Genomic DNA, 21,582 nt, shown 5'->3' with positions numbered 1-21,582 from the left:
TAATATGAATCTTAGAAAACTTATTGGAAAATATGATGAGAGTTCATTCTCATCAATGAGATGGATATTATGGTAAGACTTTTATCTTGATGTTATGGTAAGACTTTTATCTTTGTAAAACATTGTAAATAAATTCATATGAAAAATAACCAATAAACCATTCAAATTTTAACAGGCAAGAAAAAAGTGAGAAAAATAACTATTTTTATAAGCACTACATACTATATAACCAAAAAGTTCATTGACTCGTCCAAGATTAGTGCTTTTTAATAATGAAGAGAGAACTAACCATCTAAAGCTCAAGAATCACAAGCAGACACATACGAGTGAAGGGAGAGCTAAGCATTTAAAGCGGACGAAGAACAAGCAGACACATATGAGAGAAGGGAGAGCTAAGCATTTAAAGCGCAGGAAGACGAAGCAGACACATAAGAAACAGACCCTGTAGATTAGTGACAACAACTAGGATAAGAGCGGATGTCCAAACCTTAGTGAAGCAGATTCTGTCTTTCAATATCTACCTTTTGCGAGGCAAGTAAAACATCTGGTTTTGCACCCAATTCCATTACATGGATCTGAAATTGGCTCTCGAATGAACTCAAGATATCGGTCAACAAATGCTTTAGATGTCTTTGCTCCTCCTCATAGTGCTCCATCAACCATGCCGTTAGTGCCCCCATCAACCATGCCATGGATGGAGTCTAACACCATGTATATTGTTTCCATTTCCATAGTATCTACCTATACCAGTCAAAGATAGGGATACCCATAATAGTATTGGGGTTATGAGGCTTATTTTAGGAGGAGTTCAACCAAAAGCAATGATGGAAGCTGATACAACGAAGCTGATACAGCTAGGCAGAGACGTAACAACTAAAGAAGCTGGTGAAATCGCTACCCTAGCTGCTGCTGTCTTTAGTATTGCTTAGTGGGGTTCTTTCTCGATCAGGCTAAGGGCATGTTAGGGCTTGATAGAGGTAGAGCGAAGGAAGCATAATATATAGAGAAATCGTGCGCGGAAGCAAGGGTAGAAGCATCAACTATTACGACTATAGATTCGTAATATAGATTCAAAACAAAAGACCAGACTAAATGGAAGAGGTCTGGCGGTCTCGCTGGCCTGCTCGCTGGAGATAGCTATGTTATTTACACTTTTGTCTCTGTCTTTATATCTCATGCTGGTTTTTTTGTCCTGTACCTTACCCTGCATGTTGATTATCCTTCTCGAAACTAGCATCTACTAGCTAAGACATGACCTACTAAATAAATTGCTCGCGTATATGAATTGATGGAACATTTACCTGCACCATAGGTACTGCACACCAATGAGTTTGTCCAGTTTGTCCCTAAAGCAGCAAGCTAGTTATAGCGATAATAGTTTGTCGCGGCAATCTAGTTGAGAGCGATAACATGTGATTATAGGAGGTGGAAGGATGCTGACACCCTAACACCTGGCTTGACACCAAGCTGCCGTAGTAATAGGTGGCAAGGCAAAACTCTTTAATATATTATTCCATTTTGCATGGTATCAATAGGTGGTAACGCAAGGCAATGATATGCATATTCCAAAGACTACCGTTATGTTTACATAATTGTGAAAAGAAAGATATATTTGGTTTAAATAATTGTAAAATGAAGGATATATTTGGTTTAAACTTTGGAATATACAAAATGATGTATATATGCAGTTTCAAATTTGGGATTAAAAGGTGAATGGGTTTTTTCAAATTTTGAATTAAGCCTCCAACCATTGATAAAAGAGTTGATGGGTTTTTAATATAAAGTTTAAGATGACCCAGTCAGTGCAATTTCCCAAGCGAACGCAATATTCCCTGCGCTACTCAAGGCAGGGACTAATAAGGTTGATCCCAAACCATCTACGAAAGGAACAAAAAGAAGTACAGATAAGCATGGATAGTTTAGAGGGTTTGTGTCTCACATCTCTTAATATCATCTTTTTCTTGGTTGTAATCTGCCCTTGCGCCATAAATCCTACATCTAAGGCTAGAAAACCCTAGTAACATCTGAATTATATAAATAGATCATAACAGATTTACAGCTTTTAAGGATAACAATTATATGCTTTACTATGGAATAAATCATAATCTATGAGACATTTTTTAAAAATTGACATGATATACTACTCCCCTCCTAAAGTGTCAGAAAAATCTATTTTAACAAGCTCATGGATAATTTCTCATCTATTTCACAGAAAGAAAATATTAAAGCAAATACTAAGAAAGAAAACAAGAGAATGAGATTGAAACTAGTTGAGATTGAAACTAGTTGAAGAAGGAAACCTACTTGTGACATGCAAACTCGTAAATCTTGCTAATTTTGAAGTAAATGATGAGAGAACTTCATAGTAGAAAGCCCAAACAATGTTTAGAAACCTATCCTTTCTTTTCATGAAAATAGCATGGCAATGACTAAGTGTTATACATACTAGAAATTTTTAGTATTTTGCAATCACGTACTAGCTTACAGCTCGATGGCTGAATTCACATTCTTAACCTACACTTATTAGTGGATTCCTTGAACTTAACACACGTAAATTACAATCTAGTTGTTCATAGCTTTCCAGGGCTATATCTCCCTTCATAAAGTTCAAATCTATGAAAATATTTTAGCTCGATAATGATTTATACAATTCAAATCTATGAAAGTGTGTGAGGCTCCATCGCCATGTGAGCCATACGTATCATATGTGTTTGTATCATGAACCTCAGCCTAGCTTTATCTTGGAACATTTAACTTAACACAAGCATTATAAAGTTTTATGGGTTAAATGCAAAATTGAACGTCACCTTTTAAATTAACACAGGTATTATAAAGTTTTATGGGTTAAATACCAAATTGAATGTCAAAATGATGGCACGTAGGGAAAAAATATACAACAACGGTCAAAAACGTCTTGTAAGACATAAAATTCCAGGACTGCTGGTATTCATCCTTTTAAATCCCAAATCGAACGTCAAAATGATGGCACGTAGGGAAAAATTTACAGCAACATTTAAAAATGTCTAGTAAGACATCAAATTCCAGGACTGGTGGTGTAAGGTCCTCGAGTTAGCTCGGCGTGGTTGGGCGCGGGCGAGCCGGGCCGCAAAACGGTCAAAGAGCGCGGGCACGCAGGCGCGCGGGCACACAGGTGGGCGCGGGCGCACAGGCGGGCGTGCGGGTGGCGCACGAGTTGAGCTGCATGAGACGGGGGCATGGGCGGGCGCGCGAGCTGGGTTGTACGCGGGCAAGCCGCGGGCGCGGTTTACACGATAATGCGACGAAACGAAGAGTTTCTTTTGACGAAACATTTGCGATGGATTGAAACAAGGCAACGAACGATGGATCTTTATACAACCAAATGAGCGTCGAACGATGGACTAAGGGGCGACTTACATGATGGTTAGGCCGACCTTCAGTTGGGCGTTTGGGCGTTGATTGAAGGGCGTGTAAACATGGATTTGGTGGTTGGTTGGGCAAGCCACCACCCCCACTACAATGTGTATATATTGTGACATGCTTGAGCATTCAAGTATCATTCTTCACACACTTCGCAAGGACTCAAAAAGGAAGTGCGCAGGTAGAGAAGGGAATGCACATAGCTCATGCGCACTTCTCAAGGAAGATTGCTCACTTGGTTAGCATTATTAGAGCTGGTCGAAGGTTGGGCAAGGTGTGCCCGGGAATGTTCTAAAGCGCAGATTTGTGTAAGGCTTGAGGAGGGGGTCTTGGTGTCTCGAGTGAGCACCCTCCCACCATGCAAGGTGTGCACAAGTGTTGTAAAGGTTGTTTTTCCTTTGTTGTAAAAGTGGCTAAGTATGGACTTGGATTTTGCCAAGAATACTTGTGAAGCTTGTATTATTGAAGAAAGACTGATTAATATATATTGTTGGGCAGACTCATTGTTCAGGGAGTTGCCCCTCACTTTATACTGTGCAATTGTTGTTCTCTTTTATAATTGTTGATGATAATGAATGTGTATGGGTGTTCATTAGTATAAAGGATAAACATAATATTACCTGGTTGCGAAACACAAACTAAGGGAAAAGTGAATTAGGCATAGTCCATGAACATTAGTATTGGTGAAAAGAAAGTGTTCAGTGGTGCCGCACCTCGCTATAAGCGGTTGGAAGAATACCGCAGGTGTAGGGGCATGACAGTTGGTATCAGAGCTAGTCTGAAGGCTTGGAGGAGTCTTGCAGGAAGCTGGGTAAAGAAAGTGTATCCACACACTTGGAAAATTGATAGTTGATGACAGTGGAAGCAGGTACTTGCAGGTGAAGGAAGCTAGTTTCACATACAAGTGGAACAAGGGCCGGTTCATGGTTGCAGGGGACTTGGTGAAGCTGGTGAATGGTAAAGCAGGTTTAGCAGGGGTGAAGCCTAGTGCTTGGGCCAAGCTGAACGACAAGACATGGCAGGTTTGGAAGAATGCGAAGGGAAGCTCTTGCTTACCTTATACAGGTTGAAGAGGTTGAAAGAAGAGAATCCCCAGATTTGAGAGGAACTCGAAGTCTGGGAAAAGAATGTTGAAGGCGAGCTTCTTCAACTTGGTTGGAAAATGGGGCAAGGTGAAGTTGCAGATTGTGTTATCAAGGAAGAGGAAGCCGTGATGATTGAGGATGTTGCAGATGTGACAACGATGGAGGATGAACTTGAGACTGATCAAGTTGGACCAGGATCGTGCAGTTTGCAGACATGGATGAATGATGATACTCATTTGGAGGGACCTTATGATGATGATGAAGAGCAAGGATTGTTGATTGTGGCAAGACTTGTTGGGTTTGTTTGTAAACTTATGGTAGAAGGTGCAAAGGCGCGTGACAAGGGAGGAACATGATGATTGTTGCGGAGGATTGGGTCATGCTTTAGCCATATGAAAAATTGGTTAAGTGCCTGGCATGACTGATGGAGAGATTGGAGGGCACACACTTGAGGTATGATGATGCTTGGGTGGACTTCTCATGGCCGAGACCAAGAGATAGTCTTGATGTAACCTTCAATGAAGGAGCCATGATGGAAGGGACTCGTGATGTGGTGATGATGATATGGTTGGGTGACCGAGTTCACTAAACTAAATATTGCAGACTTGGATGAGGATGACCGAATGTTGTGATGGGTCTACTTTGTTGGACTACATGGGCAACTTAGTCATGGACATCAGGTTGGGAACATGGAGCATGGCAGTGTTATGCAGGGAAATTATGCGGGAGCACTTGTAGAGGTGTCACTTATGGGCATCCAGTGAGGAGTGCCAAGGTAGGGATGTTGTGTAGATGGATTTGCTAGTGTGACATGGAGACTTATTACTTATGAGCCGATGGAGAGGTTGTGCACTCTTGTACAACAAGGCCATGGACTAGGATGGAGTTGTGAGTAGACTATGGAGCATTCCTACTACATGGAGAGTTGAGACATCTTGCAGAGATCTTTGGGTCGAGACTTGTATGCTTGCTAGAATGTTGGCTGGGGATGACTTATGGAGCTCATGATGACATGAGATTGTTGTGACTTTTGGGGGACTGCATACGTGGTGGACTTAGAGGATTTGATACATTGAGGAGCTGCGGTCAGAGACTTTGATGCAGGATGGGGTGCATAATTTCAAGTACATGTATGGGCATGGTTTTTAAAGAGTGACTTGATGTGGAGGATCGATATGAGACACTTTGGAGTGATGGAGTCACAACGATGATGATGCCTGGTGGCAACACTTGGGAATGGGTTGAGCTGAGACTCAACTACCTTTGACACATGGGAGCTGATTGATCTATGATCATGGGCAGCACATGGATAGATGAGACAAGTAGATACTTATTTCTATGGCAGACTTGAGGGATGGCACATTGCAGATGTGATGGAGGTTGCTTCATGGACCTATATGTGGCACACCAGGAGTTGAAGATTGATGAGATGATCTCTTCATATGGAGGAGATACACATATGGATGATGTTGGGATAGATGTGGCTGATCTCATGCAGCACATTGACACCAAAACATCATGGACAGCATGTTGCAGATGAGATGAGGACTACTTCATGGACCTGAGCATGGCTTACTTCTATAGGAGATGGATTCTTGATCGAGTTGAGGATGTGACAGGATGATTTGAGGAACAACTGATGGTGGCATGAGGATGTGCATTCTCATGGTTTGAGCATGACAGTTGGATTAGCTACCCAACTAGTTCAGACATGGGGGCTATAGCATGTACAAAGATGTGTTAGCATTTGTTGGAGTATCATGGCAGCAGTTGACATGATGATACATGATGAGGTCGACACAAGATGTTGCAGTGGAGATTGTGACAGAGGAATCGATGATCATGGATCGAGATGATATCTGATGTATGACATACTGATGAGGTGTATACCTTGGTATGTGGTCTTGGTGACAGATGGTTGCTAAGATGAGACATGATGGAGATGGAGCTCTACATATGTTGTAGGGGTGTTTGCCTTATGTGGAGGAGTTGACATCATGGATAGTGATGTTCTTGGTGGATATCGAGATGGTATGTTGTCGAGGACAACAACGATTTCAGGTAGAGGAGGATCTAAGGTCCTCGAGTTAGCCGGGCGCAGTTGGGCGAGCGAACGCGGTTGGATGCGGGCGAGCCGGGCCACACGACGATCGAAGAGCATGGGCACGCGGGTGTGTGGGTGCACAGGCAGGCGCGCAGGCGGGCACGCAGGCAGGCGCACGAGTTGAGCTGCACGCGACGGGCGTGGAGGCACACGAGCTGGGTTGCACACGGGTAGGGCACGGGCGCGGTCTACACGATAATGCGATGAAATGAAGAGTTGCTTGCGACGAAACATTTGCGATGGATTGAAACAAGGCAACGAACGATGGATGCTTATACAACCGAATGAGCATGGAACGATGGACTAAGGGCCGACTTACGTGATGGTTAGGCAAACCTTCAGTTGGGCGCTTCGACATTGATTGAAGCGTGTGTAAACATGGATTTGGTGGTCGGTTGGGCAAGCCACCACCCCCACTACAATGTGTATATATTGTGACATGCTTGAGCGTTCAAGGGTCATTCTTCACACACTTCGCAAGGACACAAGAAGGAAGTGTGCAGGTAGAGAAGGGAATGCGCATAGCTCATGCACACTTCTCAAGGAAGGTTGCTCACTTGGTTCGCATTCTTGGAGTTGGTCAAAGGTTGGGCAAGGTGTTCCCGGGTATGTTTTAAAGCGCAGATTTGTGTAAGGCTTGAGGAGGGGGTCTTGGTGTCTCGGGTGAGCACCCTCCCACCGTGTAAGGTGTGCACAAGTGTTGTAAAGGCTGTTCTGCCTTTGTTGTAAAATTGGCTAAGTATGGACTTGGATTTTGGCAAGAATACTTGTGAAGCTTTTATTATTGAAGAAAGACTGATTAATATATATTGTTGGGCAGACTCATTGTTCAGGGAGTTGCCCCTCCCTTTATATTGTGCAATTGTTGTTCTCTTTTATAATTGCTGATGATAATGAATGAGTATGGGTTTTCATTAGTATAAAGGATAAACATAATATTACTTGGTTGCAAAACACAAACTAAGTAAGGGAAAAGTGAATTAGGCATTGTCCATGAACATTAGTATTGGTGAAAAGAAAGTGTTCGGTGGTGGCACCCCTCGCTATAAGAGGTTGGAAGACTATCGTAGGTGTAGGGCATAATAGGTGGGGTATTCGTCCTTTTATGATTTATTTTTTGTTTTTTATTTTTTTTTTAAATAGTTTTATTGTAAGTTGTTTTTAAATTAGATGAAGAAGTAGTTTCTTTAATAACATAAAATTAATTTGTTTTTAAATTTTACAGAAACGGTGAAAAACGTCTTGTAAGCCATCAAGTTACAACCCTGATCGGGGTATTTATTACCGTTATGTTTTGTTTTTTATTTTATTTTTATGTATTTATTTTTTAAAATAATTTTTACTATTTTTTAAGTTGAGTGAAGAAGTAGTTGCTGAAATAACATAAAAGAATTTGCTTTTAAGGTTTTTTGTAAGTGTTAATAATTTTTTAAATTATTCAATTTGTATTTTAATTTTTTTAAATATATCTTTTAAATAGGTATTTTTTTTAAGATTTAATTTATTTTTAATTATTTTGGATTTTATTTAAAATAAATTTTAAATTGTCTTTTGTAGTTTAAAAAATAGAAACGTTTTTATTTTTTAAGGAAAAATCTCAATTTAATTATTTTTAAGTATAAATTATTAAAACAATAATAAAAATACTTTTAAGTAATATTAGTTTTACATTTGGAGTCAATTTTTGGTTTTTATTTTTTATTTTTATTTTTGATGGTATTAATTTTTAAGGTCATAATGTCAATTAATTAATCTATAAATAAAAATGGTGCTATTGGTATCATCATTTTCGGTGTGGGAATTAAACTAGTGCTATTTTTAACAACACCCAAAAAAAAGTTAAATTAGTGGCACTTTTAACCAATGCACATACAAAAAACTGCTATTTGTAGGGCCACTTTTTCATTTAGAGGTAAAAATAACCACCAAAAGTAGCCTCTCAAAAAATGAGAACTTCATAATGTTCTAATTAAGTTGGTATCTTTGTTAGAGGATTGTACTATATCTCTTCTTTGCATTTCTTTGTCTTTCCTCCACTTAGTTGTGTCATCGTTGGTAAATTCCCATATATATATATATATTAAAATGACTGAGAAATTGGTACATAGATTCCATAGTTTGGGGAGAGAGATTTGCTTGAGGAGACCAAATTAATATTAATGCCAGATTTTGTGCTTAAATGAACTGGTTGCTCAATAAATTTGACATAAAAAAGGAATAGTCAAGAACCATACCAACTCCCTAGAAAAATATGCAATAGAGAGAGTGGGAATTAAATGGAAATCGGGTTGCACCAACATGGAAATCAGGTTGCACCGACACACTTATAGGGGAAACAAAGAGGTCATTCCCATATAGATAGAAATGGTAGTGATTGCCTTAGTGGCTGAAATTAATGAAAAAGAGAATTACCTCTATACACAACGAAAGAGGAAAGCACCTATGTGCACGACAAAAGAGGTTGACATCTCTATTCACTAGGAAAGGAAAAATATTGGAATTATAGGACAAGAAGAAAATTATTTAAGAGATCAGTGATGGGAGTAGAGGGGTTTTGTTTTTTTGGTGTTGTGCTACTCAGTTTAGTTCTATTATGATATGTTTTTCCTAGACTTGGAACAAAGTTCATTTTGATAAAGATAATTCACTCTATGGTCGTGCAACTGATTAAACCACTGTGTATTGCTTGTTGGCTCAGAATTACACAGTAGTGGCTTGCAAAGGTCTAAAGAACCAAATTGGAAGTTTGCAAATTGATGAATTTACTACCCAGGAGGTGGACACACTAACGTACTTGTGAGGCTGATTAGCCACCAGGTGTTTCCTTGGGGCTGAAGCACTAGTGCTTGCCTTCACTGAAGAACTACCTAATGATTTACATACTCCCATGGTAGCATGTTTATTGATGAACCTTCCTGAAAGTTGAAATAACTCTCCACTTGGTATTGAACTGTAAGTCTTTATGCTAGGAAGAACCTTAGAGTTGAGGTCAACTAAGCTAACAATATTTGTTATATAAAAAATGGGAGATATTGATAAAACTTGAGGGAAGTGAATTCCTGCTCCTTGTGTTAACTTCTATCTGGATAATGGGTAAAGGTGGGTTACCTTTGGAGGCCTTCCCTCTGTCAGAAGTACTTAGTTTTACAATTTAAGCACTCCTCCTCAAGCTCTATAATATGGATTGGGGGTGACTACTGCAAGAAATGCTTGGTTGTAGTGTGTCTAATTTGGGTGGAGAGATGAAGTCCCAATAACAGTTTCCAGGCTTTGGATATAAGATAAGCATTCATTTCTTTTATTTATGAAAGTGACTTTCCCATGAATACCTATTGTGTTTATTTTAAATGTTACTTGAATTTATGAAACATGGTTTCATGAATTATTTGGAATGTTGATATCTTGAGTATTGGTTATGTTGAGAAAACTACTTGATCATTAACCATATATGTGAGAATTGACTCGTATTGGTTGATGATCTGGTCAAAATTTTGAGTAAAAGATGTATTAAGTGGATGGACTAGTGGTGAAGAATGGTATAATCTTTTGTGTGTATTAGTGCTCATTATAATTGATGTACTAGTGATTTTATAGGCATGTTGGTTATGAGGTTTAATTACCATGGCAAATGTGAAGGTGTTGTAGCTGCTACAACCCTCTCCAAAATTGCTCCTATCTACAAATTTTTGATCCTCCTTATGGTCATGTCATCCTTAATTTCAAGCCATTAATATCATGTTTGGTTATATGATCTAAGTGTTCAAGTATTCCTTAAGGAAACACAAGTGTCGAAGATACATGATTTCACATGCCTAGCTCTTGCGCTTCTCTTCGAAGTGGGACTTGCTCATTTCTTTAGGACAATGAAGTGCACTCCTCGTTAGTAGGCAAAGCACACTTCCAGACTGATAGTTAAGTGTACAATCCTAGAACTCAAGAAAGTACACCCCTTGTTGACAGTCATTACACAGTTCCTAGAGACTGTGACTATGAAATCGTTGATCATAGTAATTGCATGATCCTTGCTCACATTCACTGCACAATCATTGCTCACAGTGACTATGCAATCCATCCTCACAGTGACTACACAATATTTTCTCATAGTTACTATTCAATCCTTGTTGGTAGTCACTCCACAATCTCTTAAGTAAGTGTTGTCACTCTTCTAGAAGCATTCAACTCACTATTGACTCCTTGTTTCCTTGAATGCCTTGATCATACTCACAAACCTTGACCCTAATTGCATGACTTCCCTCCATGTATACAAAGTCTAGCCTAGAGACAATTTCATGCTTATATTATGATTTTGATCTCTCTCCTCTTTGAGAATACAAGGAGAATCCCTCACTCCTAGTTTCAAATATGTCATTTGTCGATGAGTCTCTCAACTATCATTTTTTCTTACTTTTTCTTTCTCATGTGTCATTTTTCTTGCCCTATATTTTAAAAGCGTAAATTTTCTCTCATTCTTTCATGTGTTGTTGTTCTTTATTTTTCTTTCTGATGTGTCACTTCTACTCATGCATGACGCTTCTACTTTCTTTCTCATATCTCATTAAGAGAACCTTGGCACACCTTCTAGAGCAAGCTCCAATGCATTCTCTTGCACTAGTTGATCTTGTCTATCATAAGAACATGTACTATACAAACTCCCATGGCATAGTGCATTTCTTGATTACAGCCGACACTTATGTTGTAACGACCTACGCCTTAAATGTGACACTTGGAAATTAGTGTCACTTTATGTCATTTTGATATATATATGTTGGTTTTGAGTCCTTTCCATATCTCTATCATTGAGTTGATGGTGTATGTGTTTATGATCATGTTCAGGCCCTGTTAATATTTTCATGCTTTCTTCTCATTCCATTGATCTTACACTTAGTCAATTTTGGTATTCTTTCTTATTCTCTCATCTTATGCAAGGAAATTACATCCAAGTGATGAGTGCATTGCACACTCCTAAGGCTCAATGATGAGAGCCTTGTATTTTGAACCTGGACACTGTGCACTTCCTGAAGATATCCCCTTCACTATGCACTATGAATACCGAGACGACAGTCATCCAACTCTTGTTTCATACACTTTCACTCTGTCAATTCCTTGGCCAATCTTGCCTCTATTATGCACTACGCACTTTCAGTGGATAGTAGGACCATCCTTTAGCTCTTTCACTTCTCACCTATGTAATACCTGGATCCTCTTCTTTTAGCACTATGCACTACACATTCCGAGTGAGTAAGCCTATCATATCTACCTCCAGAACCTACACGCTGCACGCAAACATGTCTCTTCCTCCCTTTCTATAGTACACTACACACTCTTGGTGCTCATTCCTCCACCCTTTTCCTCTTGACCCTACTAAATTTTTCTAAGAAGGCCTCTCCCTCAACCCTTGTGCACTGTCCCATCACAATTAGCATTTACAAAAGATAAAATAAGTGATTTTTGGGATGATGTTATCTTGTCATTAGTGAACTTCATTTGTAGGTGTTATCATCCTATCATGGAAGGATGATTCTTAAGGAGGTCATCACTAAGAGGTTACAACAAGGAAACTTGTGGAGATAAGACACAAAGATTCTATCATGCAAGAGTAAAGGAATCTTGGACCATGACAAAGAGAGGGAAACTCATGTTGACTTAGAAGGTCACAATACATATCTAGACCCTTTGGAGGGTGATGATAAAGTACAAGAAAGACATATCATGAAGAATTGAAGAAATAGAAGCAAAGTGAATAACTCGGCCTTAATACATTTCAACAAAGTATCATGTCACGGTTGCTAATTGTAGCTCTACACAAGAATGTTATTTTGTCCCATGTATTTTTTTCCACATTATTGGTGAATGTAATTATGTAGTTTCAAAAATAGGAAAATGTAAAATGTATGGAAGTTCAATGGTTACATATGGAATGTGAAGAGTCACTAGGAAGTCCAAAGGTCATCTAGAAGATCAAAAGTCATATGGGAGCTCAAGAGTCATGAGGGAGGTCAAAATTTAGATGGGAGATAAAGGGTCACCTCATTTATTATAAATAAACCCTCATAACTCAAGAAAGAAGACATTTTGGACTTTAGCCTTGGCTTCTCAAGCATATCATAAGAGAGAAGATCATTCTTTGGACGAGGAAGTTGTGGCTTGATGTTCCACTATTCGGTCTATTGATGCATCATTGTAATTGTGTACTTGGAACTTTCACTTAATATTTCAAGCTCTCAAAGCCAATGCACTTTCATGCATGTATTATTGATTTTGTAAGATTATTATTTCAATGTTTGTGGTATATGTATGTGTTCATAAATACTAAAGAAAATGTAATATTTCATTGGCTTTGGTATACATCTTGTTGAATGTGCATTGTTAATTGCTTGTATGATCGTTGTTACCTTGTGAACCATTTTACATGCTAATTAATGATTCTCTTTATGCTCTCGTGTGTCTTTATTAGGATAACACTATCACTTTTCTTCTCAAGTCTCACTCTCTCTTTTATCATTTGTGAAAGTACTTTGTATCCATTGCAATTGGTGTTTCACAAAGTTAACTCATTTCTTATCACAAAGTTATGTGCATAATCTCTTGTGTTGATAGTTCTAGCCAAGGAAAATCTATAATATCAATATCGGTGGTCGGGAAATATAGGGCTCCTATCCCAAATGATGTGAGGTCTAGTTTGGAATTCATACAATGGAGGTCCCTATGTTGGAAGACTTACAACTCTATCAACAATTGGATCTAGAAGGGAAGATGACAAGTTAAGCCTATGGAGTCTGATTTGGATCTATCATCTTTAATGACACCTTCCCATATCTTTACTCCAAGTTGTTTTTCTAAAATGGTAAATCTTTCAATACCAAGGAAGTTGTTCAATATTTTTTCAAAGAACAAGTTTTATGGTGAAGGGGAAATATTTGCATATGATCATATCTTATAATTTCTCAATACTTGTGTTGATAATGATGTCCACAATGACCATGTCCTATGCAGAATTTTCTATTTCACTTTTCAAGGACACGTCAAGTCTTGGTGTGACACCTTGTCATAAAATTCTGTTCATTCTTTTAAATAGTTCATAGATGAGTTTATATATGATTTTCAAAAGTATACTTTTAAGGATTTATTTAAGGAAATTGATGAACTCGAAAAGAGACAGAATGAATAAATGGGTGATTTTTGCAAAATATTTATCAACATATGCTATAAGATTCCTTAGAATAATAAGGAGTGGTCTCATCTAATAAGAAATTTCCATATCTAGTTAGAATTTTTGAGAGACAATCTTAATCTAAAATGAATATTGACAGTCATAAGTCAGAAGATTTAAGTATTTATTTCCCTAATTTCATTATGCCTACTTTTGTTTTAGGCGCAAGTCAAAAAGAACCCTTATATTTTGAATATGGAAATGATTCCCTCTAATTTTCCTTATCATTCTTCATCTTCAGTATCAAATGAAATTAACTCTTGTACTAACATGCAAACATCTATTGATAATTAATTAGATAATGAGGAAATTTTGCATTGGAAGGGGCAAGGTTGTCTTGTTTCAGAAATTCAAATGAACTCTGTTGTGGCAGAGAAAACTCAATCTAATAATCATATTGGTATACTGCCCTTTGATTTCCATGTTGAAGAAATTTCCATTGATTAAGTCAATCTTCCATCCTCCCATGAAATTCTTTCACTTTCACCTCCCTTGCATGACCAAGGCCTCATCTTAGGTGATAGTGGATGTTTAAATGATCCTATAGAGCATAACATGCATGATGATCCCTTGTTCCTAAAGCTGATAATAATATGCAGGGTTTGAGTTTCAAATTAGATTTAGTTGCACTTAATGCTTCTTCACCTATGTTTTTTCATCTTCCTTCATCTTTAACACACCACACATTATACCTTGATTTGTTTGATGACCATCCTACACCAACAATTTCTCTAAATAATTTAGATCTTTATTCAGGTCTTGATTACAATAAGGTACAAAATGGTGTTGTTTCATAGGTTGAAGATGAAAAAAAAGAATACAATCTTTATCATATTTTGAGTTTGCAATATTTGGTAGGTGAAGAGGAAGATTCTACAACCATAAATGTTCAAGAAATTCGTCTCATCGATTCATCCTCATTCTTAATCCATGAAGAGTCTCATGTGTTAAATGTTTAATTTGATCAAAGTAGTGGATTTAACAATTATCATCCCATTGGAAATAATACATCTAATGATAGATTTTTACATTCACGTGTGGATCTTTCTAAGCCATCGAAATTTGATGACACATATTTTGAAAGTTTAGAGACTTATCAAGGGTTTGAGGAACTTTAGTTTCCACCAATGGCTATGTCAAGTCCTCAAACCTTTGTAAGGTCATTGAATGAGATAAAATTGGGTTTTTCTCATGCGATTATTTCCCTAACACTCTTTCATATAATGAATTCTCATCCTAGAATCATTTTCATCTGTCGCGCATTCATCATTTTGAATTTCATGATAGAATTCTGGATTGGTTGGAGGAATCCTATTTAGGAATATCTACTACTAATGAAAAATATCAGTTTTACCTTGATATTTATATGAATGAAAATATGAATGAATGCACAAATGTGAGAGGTTTTCAGGATCCACATGGTCGTCATTATTTTCCTAAAGATAGAGTTGCAAACTAGCTAGAAAAATTTTTTGCGGTTAACTCTTTTATTTGCAAACGTGACTTTCTTTATTGTGTGAAATATATTTAAGTAAATAATTTTGTTTTAGAACATTATTTCATGAGGATACTTAGTGTTTATGTATTTGTATTTGCAGCTCATGAGAAACTTGTGGTTGTATTCAAAGTTTGATTTCACTTGACCTTGGACTTTATCCCTGTTACATTAGGATTTATGATAGTTTGTTTGCTCATTAGAATAACTCTAAATCATTATTTCTTACGTACATAATTTCATTTGTTTTACAACCTCTTTTGTATTGCTTGCACAAGCTTTTCATACCTTAGTTACATTTTTCCTTTGTTTTGTACCTGGAATTCATCTCTTTGCATTATGCATTTTCCTTTCCATTCTAGCTTTTTTCTCCTTCACAAGTTTGTATTGAATAAATACTTTTTGTGAAAGTCATATTGTTTGGCTTTGAAGTAGTGTGGCGAGAGATTTAAAAGAGGCCATGGTGACAAATAACAATGTTTGGTTAACTTTTAATCCCCTTATTGTTTTGGGCCTAGATTTTGTATGAGACCATGATGCTTAGAAATAAAATATGAGTCATTCCTAATGAGAGCCTTAACATACCTACAATTCTTGTATCCATAATAGGATCTTCTATCATTGAATCAGCCTCTTATATTAATCAATTTTTAACATGTTGACTCAGTCAAGTAGAGAAGGGAAAGGATAAAACTTAAGTGAGGAAACTAATTTTAGATGTATATAATTAAGAGTATCTACAAAATAAGGAACAAGCTATCTTTCTCATAAAACGTTTCAGGATCCTTCTTCCTCCATTGGTGAAATAAACATTGATAAAATTCCCATGAGCATAAAGTAATAAAATAAATAGGGGGTTAAAGAGAAAAAAGGATTTTTGTACAGAGAGGTGAAGCAAGCAACTTCATCAGGGTCCTGAACAAGCCCGTTAGTAGCAAATAAATTCTTTTAATTCCTTGAAGTGAATCTTGTAGGGTAGTGAACATGCATGTTGGCAACATAACAACACCATAGATGGTACTAAACTTTGAATAACTTTAAGTCATAATTTACATAATCCTACACCCCTAATTTAAACTATTTAAGTTTGACTAGTTTTTTTAAGTGTTAAGCCGACCAAGGAGATAAGAGAGACTACATCTATAACTGAGCTAGTAAGGAAGCTAGTGTGATCTATAGGATGAGACAATACTTCTCAAAATTTATACCCTATTACTAAAGTTATGCCTAAATAGACAAGTTGGGGTTCTTCCACTCTATTCCCAAGTGTTGTAACTACTACAACCCCCTCCAAAATTTTTCCTATCTTCAAATTTTGTAGACTACTTATGACCATGCCATCCTTAGTTTCAATCCATTAATGTGATGGTAAATCATGTTTTCTAAGTGTTCAAGTCTTCCTTAGGGAAACCAAAGTGTCGAAGATACTTTCTTTCGCATGTGTAGATCTTACACATCCCTTCCAAACAGGCCTTGCACACTTCTTTGACATAGTAAAGCACACTCCTCGCCTCTAGGAAAAAAATACTTCTAGAATAATATTCAAGTGCACACTCTTGGAACTCAAGAAAGCACACATATTCTTGATAATCACTATGCAGTTCCTAGAGACAGTCACTATGCAATCCTTTCCCATAGTGACTATTGAATTCTTTCTCACAAAAACTGCATAACCCTTGCTCACAGTGACTATGCAATCCTTGTTGAAAACCACTGCAAATTTGTTGCTCACAGTGACTGTGTAATCCTTGCTCACAGTGACTGTACAATCCTTTCTTACAGTGGCTATGCAATCCTTGCTGATAGTCACTACACAATCTCTCAAGTTAGTGTTTTCACTCTTCTAGAAGTAGTAACCTCACTCTTGACTTCTAGCTTCCTGGCATGCATTGATCACACTCACAAATATTGACTCTAATTAAATTTCTGCTCTCCCTATATAAAGAGTCTATCCAATAGCTCATTTCATTCTTATCTTCCACTTTTGAGCTCTGCACACTTTTGGAGCATAAGGGGCATCCCTCACTCTTTGTTACAAATACGTCATCTTTTGGGTGAGTCTCTCGACTATCATATTTACTTTCTTTTACATTATCATGTGCCATTTTACTTACCCTATATTTTTCAACTATCCATTTTTCTTGAATTCATTCTTTCATGTGTCATTGTTCCTTCTTTTGTTTTCACATGGTTCATTTTCTCTCTTGCATGTGTTGCTTCTACTTTCTTTCTCATACCTTGTTAAGAGCACCTTGGCACACCTTCTAGAGGTAGCTCCAACACATTTTATTACACTAGTTGATAATTTCGACCATAATAACATATGATGGACACACTCCCATGGCATAGCACACTTATTGATTGCATTTGACACTTGTGTTGTAACAACTTGTGCCTTAACTATTACACTTGGAAAATAGTGTCACTTTCTGTCACTTTTAGTACTATGCATATCCTTTAATGCGCTTGATGGTGTATGTTTGTATGATCATGTTCAAGACCTATTTTTTTCTCATGCTTTGTTGTCATCCCATTGATCCTACACTTGGTCAATGTTGTGATTCTTTCTTGTCTCCTCATATTTCACAAGGAACTTATATCAAATTGATGTGTGCTATGAACTCCTAAGGCTCATTGGTGAGATACTTGTCTTTTGAACTTGTGCACTATGCACATACTGAGGACAATCCCTTCATTGCACATTACACATTCCTAGCCCACAGTCATCCAACTCTTACTTCCTGCACTTTCCATCTACACAATTCTTTGACCAATCTTGCCTCCACTATGCACTATGCTATTTTACTGGATAGTAGCACCATCCTTCAACCCTTCAGGTGCTCACCTATGTAATACCTGGATCATCTTCCACAAGCACAATGCACTATGCATTCCGTGTGAGGAGGCATGTCATCTCTACCTCAAGAACCTGTGCATTATGCACAAAAATGTCTCTTCCTCCCTTGTCATTGTGCATTGTGCATTCATAGTGCCCAGTCCTCCATCACTTTCCTCTTGACCCTGTGCACTGTGCCCTAGAACGCTTCTCCCCCAACTCTTACACATTTTTCCATCACAGTAAACATTTACACAAGGTAGTATAGGTGATTTTGATGTTGATGTTGTCTTGTCATGAGCGAAATTAATTTGTAGGTGCTATCATCCTGTCATGGAAATATGATGCTCAAGCAGGTCATTAAAAAAATGTTATAAGAAGAAACTATTAGGTCACTATAATACTAGTGATAACCCCATTACTATTGTCATTATATCCCTTATTGTTATTCCTGTGCACCTATTGTCCCCATATTGTTATTATTGTGCCCAATAGAATCCCACTATTATTATTTTTGTGCCTTTATATTATTATTGTTAGGTCGTCTTTGGTTATATTGTGACCCCTTAGACTCCTATATATAGAAAGGAGGTTTTTTCATTTGAATCATCTAAAATTTTTTCATTTGTGTAATGTTGATATGATATTCACCCTATGAGTGCCATTAGTTAAAGATTTATTAAACTAAAGGTATTACAAACTCATGTGCTGGTGTGTGCATTGTGTATTATTGAAACAATGGATCAATCAGATTGCCAATACACAGAAAATGAAATGGAAAGAAAGTAGAGAAATACAGTAAGAAATATAAAGACGCAAACAATTATAATAAGGAGTTCACCCTATTCTCCATGGCTACGTCTCCGGTCCAGCTTCAGTGGTGGCCTTGTTTTATTGTATCTTTCAGTAGGGAAATTACAATACAGGGACTCAATATGAGTTCTCCTGAAGCAGATTTTGGTTGGAAAGGTGGTGCTTGGATTCCCCAAGCCACTTACAGTACATAGACTCTTCTTCTTCCAACCAGCCCTGTGACCCTTGGTCGGAAAGAGCCAATTGTGATGCTCAGTCCGGACATATTCCTCTATGGGAACGCTTGAATCTTCAAGATCTCTAGTGTTTGACGTTGCCCATGGTCAACTCGGCCCTCTGTCTCTTCTGCTTGGCTTTACTATTCTCTGTGTTCAGTCCTCCTCTCAGGGTTCACTGTTCACCGTCTCTCTTGGTTGCTTGGACTCTCCTCAATTCAGATTCCTAGTCAACCCTAACTAGTTCGACTGTCTCTGCTCATGGCTTTAGCCATTCGATCACTATGCATGTTTGGTTCCTCTTCCACCTGTGTTGATTCACCTTCTGCAGCTGTGTTTGGAGTTCCCTGCATTCGACATCATCATGAACGTTCAGTGATGGCCACTTCTCCTCCTCTAAATTGTGCCAGCATGTTTCATCGGTTTGTTTCTTCAATTACACCGTGGATGCATTCTTCCTCCACCGTGGCAGTCAAAAAGATTCCAAATCCCTTTAGAATGCAGCTTAATTCCCTATTAATTTCGCTTCTTTCCATCAGCACAATCTTAGTCGTCCAATCTGGCCCCTCCAGATCCAACGCCGTACGCATGTTTCACACGGTTGACTTGCTCGACTGATAGGACACAATCAACGGTGGTTTTCTCTCACCTTTTCCTGCCACACATCGATCAGTGTATGGAATCACTCTGCTCCTATCCAAAACCTCTTACCATTCAAGGGCACCCCGATCAAAACCACCAGTTTCTAGAGTGCGGGTCCCGCCTTTGTACTTAGTGATTTTACCTTTTCCCGCTCACGGTCCTCTGGTTCCCCCACGTGACTAGGTGCTCGAGCTTTCCCATTTTGGCCCTGTTTGCTTAGCGATGCACTAATTGCGCATCAAAATCCTCGCCCTTTTTCCATTCCAGGGCTCCTAGTTGCTACATTGGCCTCTTGCACGGCCTCCATGGGCCTCGATCAGTGCACTTTGACCGAGGTCCTCGTCGCTTCACATCGGCTGCCATTGCCAGTGGTTCAGGGTGTTTTTGATATTATTTTGGATTTCATTAGAGATTTGTTCGACTTGATTCAGTCATGGTTCTTGACAATCTTTCTATGGATCCAATTCGGATCAAATGTAAAGTAGGTTTCCCTCTCGAAGAGGCTTATTTCTAAGGAGTTGATCTATCTTTTCTATCTTTTTGTGAGTTGATTTCATAACATTTGGTATCAGAGATTTGGATTCTAGGGTTTCGCTACTCCAGTCCAGTCATCGTGGCATTTTTGCTATAACCTTTTTCTGTGACATTTCAAAAGCTAAAACAAAAATCCATTTGAGATGAAATATTGTTGAACCTTGGGTCCAAATTTCAGATCTTGTCTCGCTATATTTTCGGAGATATAATCTGAGGAAGTTAGGGTTTTTGTAGACCCCCGAATTACATTCCAAATAGGTGACCTTGGGAAAAATGTCATAACTTTCACTTTGAGCATCAAATTGAATTTTCATAAGAAGTTACCAAAAGAGGATGAACTATAGTTTTCTTGGGTATCATTTTTGGAACCTAAGGCTGAAACAGTGACCTGCAACACGTCGTACAAGTTAGCTCTACTGAACTAGTCTATACTCAGGTCATTGTGGGAGGTTTGGAATAACTCATCATTGGAGAATCCAATCTTGATCAGACTTGTGGGGTTAGAAATATTACTCAGAGGGTTACCGTAGGAAGAAATTTAAGACCTTGGAGATCCACAATTACAGAGATACATTAGATTCAATATCGAGCTCCTACAAAGTGAAAAAAGGTGTGTAGTTTTTTTGTAAATTTTTGCATAAGCTTGGTTTGAAAAATTAGTTGGAAGGAATTCAAAGGGAAAAGTGAAGTGTTATTATTGGTACTTGATGCCCTCAAGAAATAAAATGGAAACACCTAGTATGCAACCTGAAAGCTCTAGCATGACTCGTGAAGAAGAGGAAGAAATGCAACATCATATATCAAAATTACGAGACCAAGTGCAACAAATTTCACTCACAAAAAAAGTGATAGAAGTTAAGGTGGATGGTTTAAAGAAAGATGTAGAAGCTAAGATGTATGGTGTGGAAGCTAAGATGGATGGTTAAAGAAAGGCATAGAAGCTAAGATGAATGATGTGGAAGATAAGATGGACGGTGTGGAAGCTCATATGGATGACGCGGAAGCTAAGATGGATGGAATGGAAGCTAATGTGGATGATTTGAAGAAAGGCATTGAAGGTTTGAAGATATATTTGAAGACAAATTTAACAAAGTTTCTACAAGAAATGCTTACTAATCGAAAAAGGGTAGTAAAGGAAACTCACAATGAGAACAAACTAAATGTTAATAATGATTTCATAGACTCTAATGTTGGATCGAAGAACCACCATGTTACAAAGACTGATATGAGGGAGTTTGATGGCAAGGAT

Source organism: Pinus tabuliformis, chromosome 5_2 (genome assembly GCF_031772625.1).
Source record: "Pinus tabuliformis cultivar Carrire ecotype Pingquan chromosome 5_2, CPIR1, whole genome shotgun sequence".
Lineage (NCBI taxonomy): Eukaryota > Viridiplantae > Streptophyta > Pinopsida > Pinales > Pinaceae > Pinus > Pinus tabuliformis.
The sequence above is the reverse complement of the archived record's forward strand: the minus strand, read 5'-3'. Positions refer to the sequence as shown.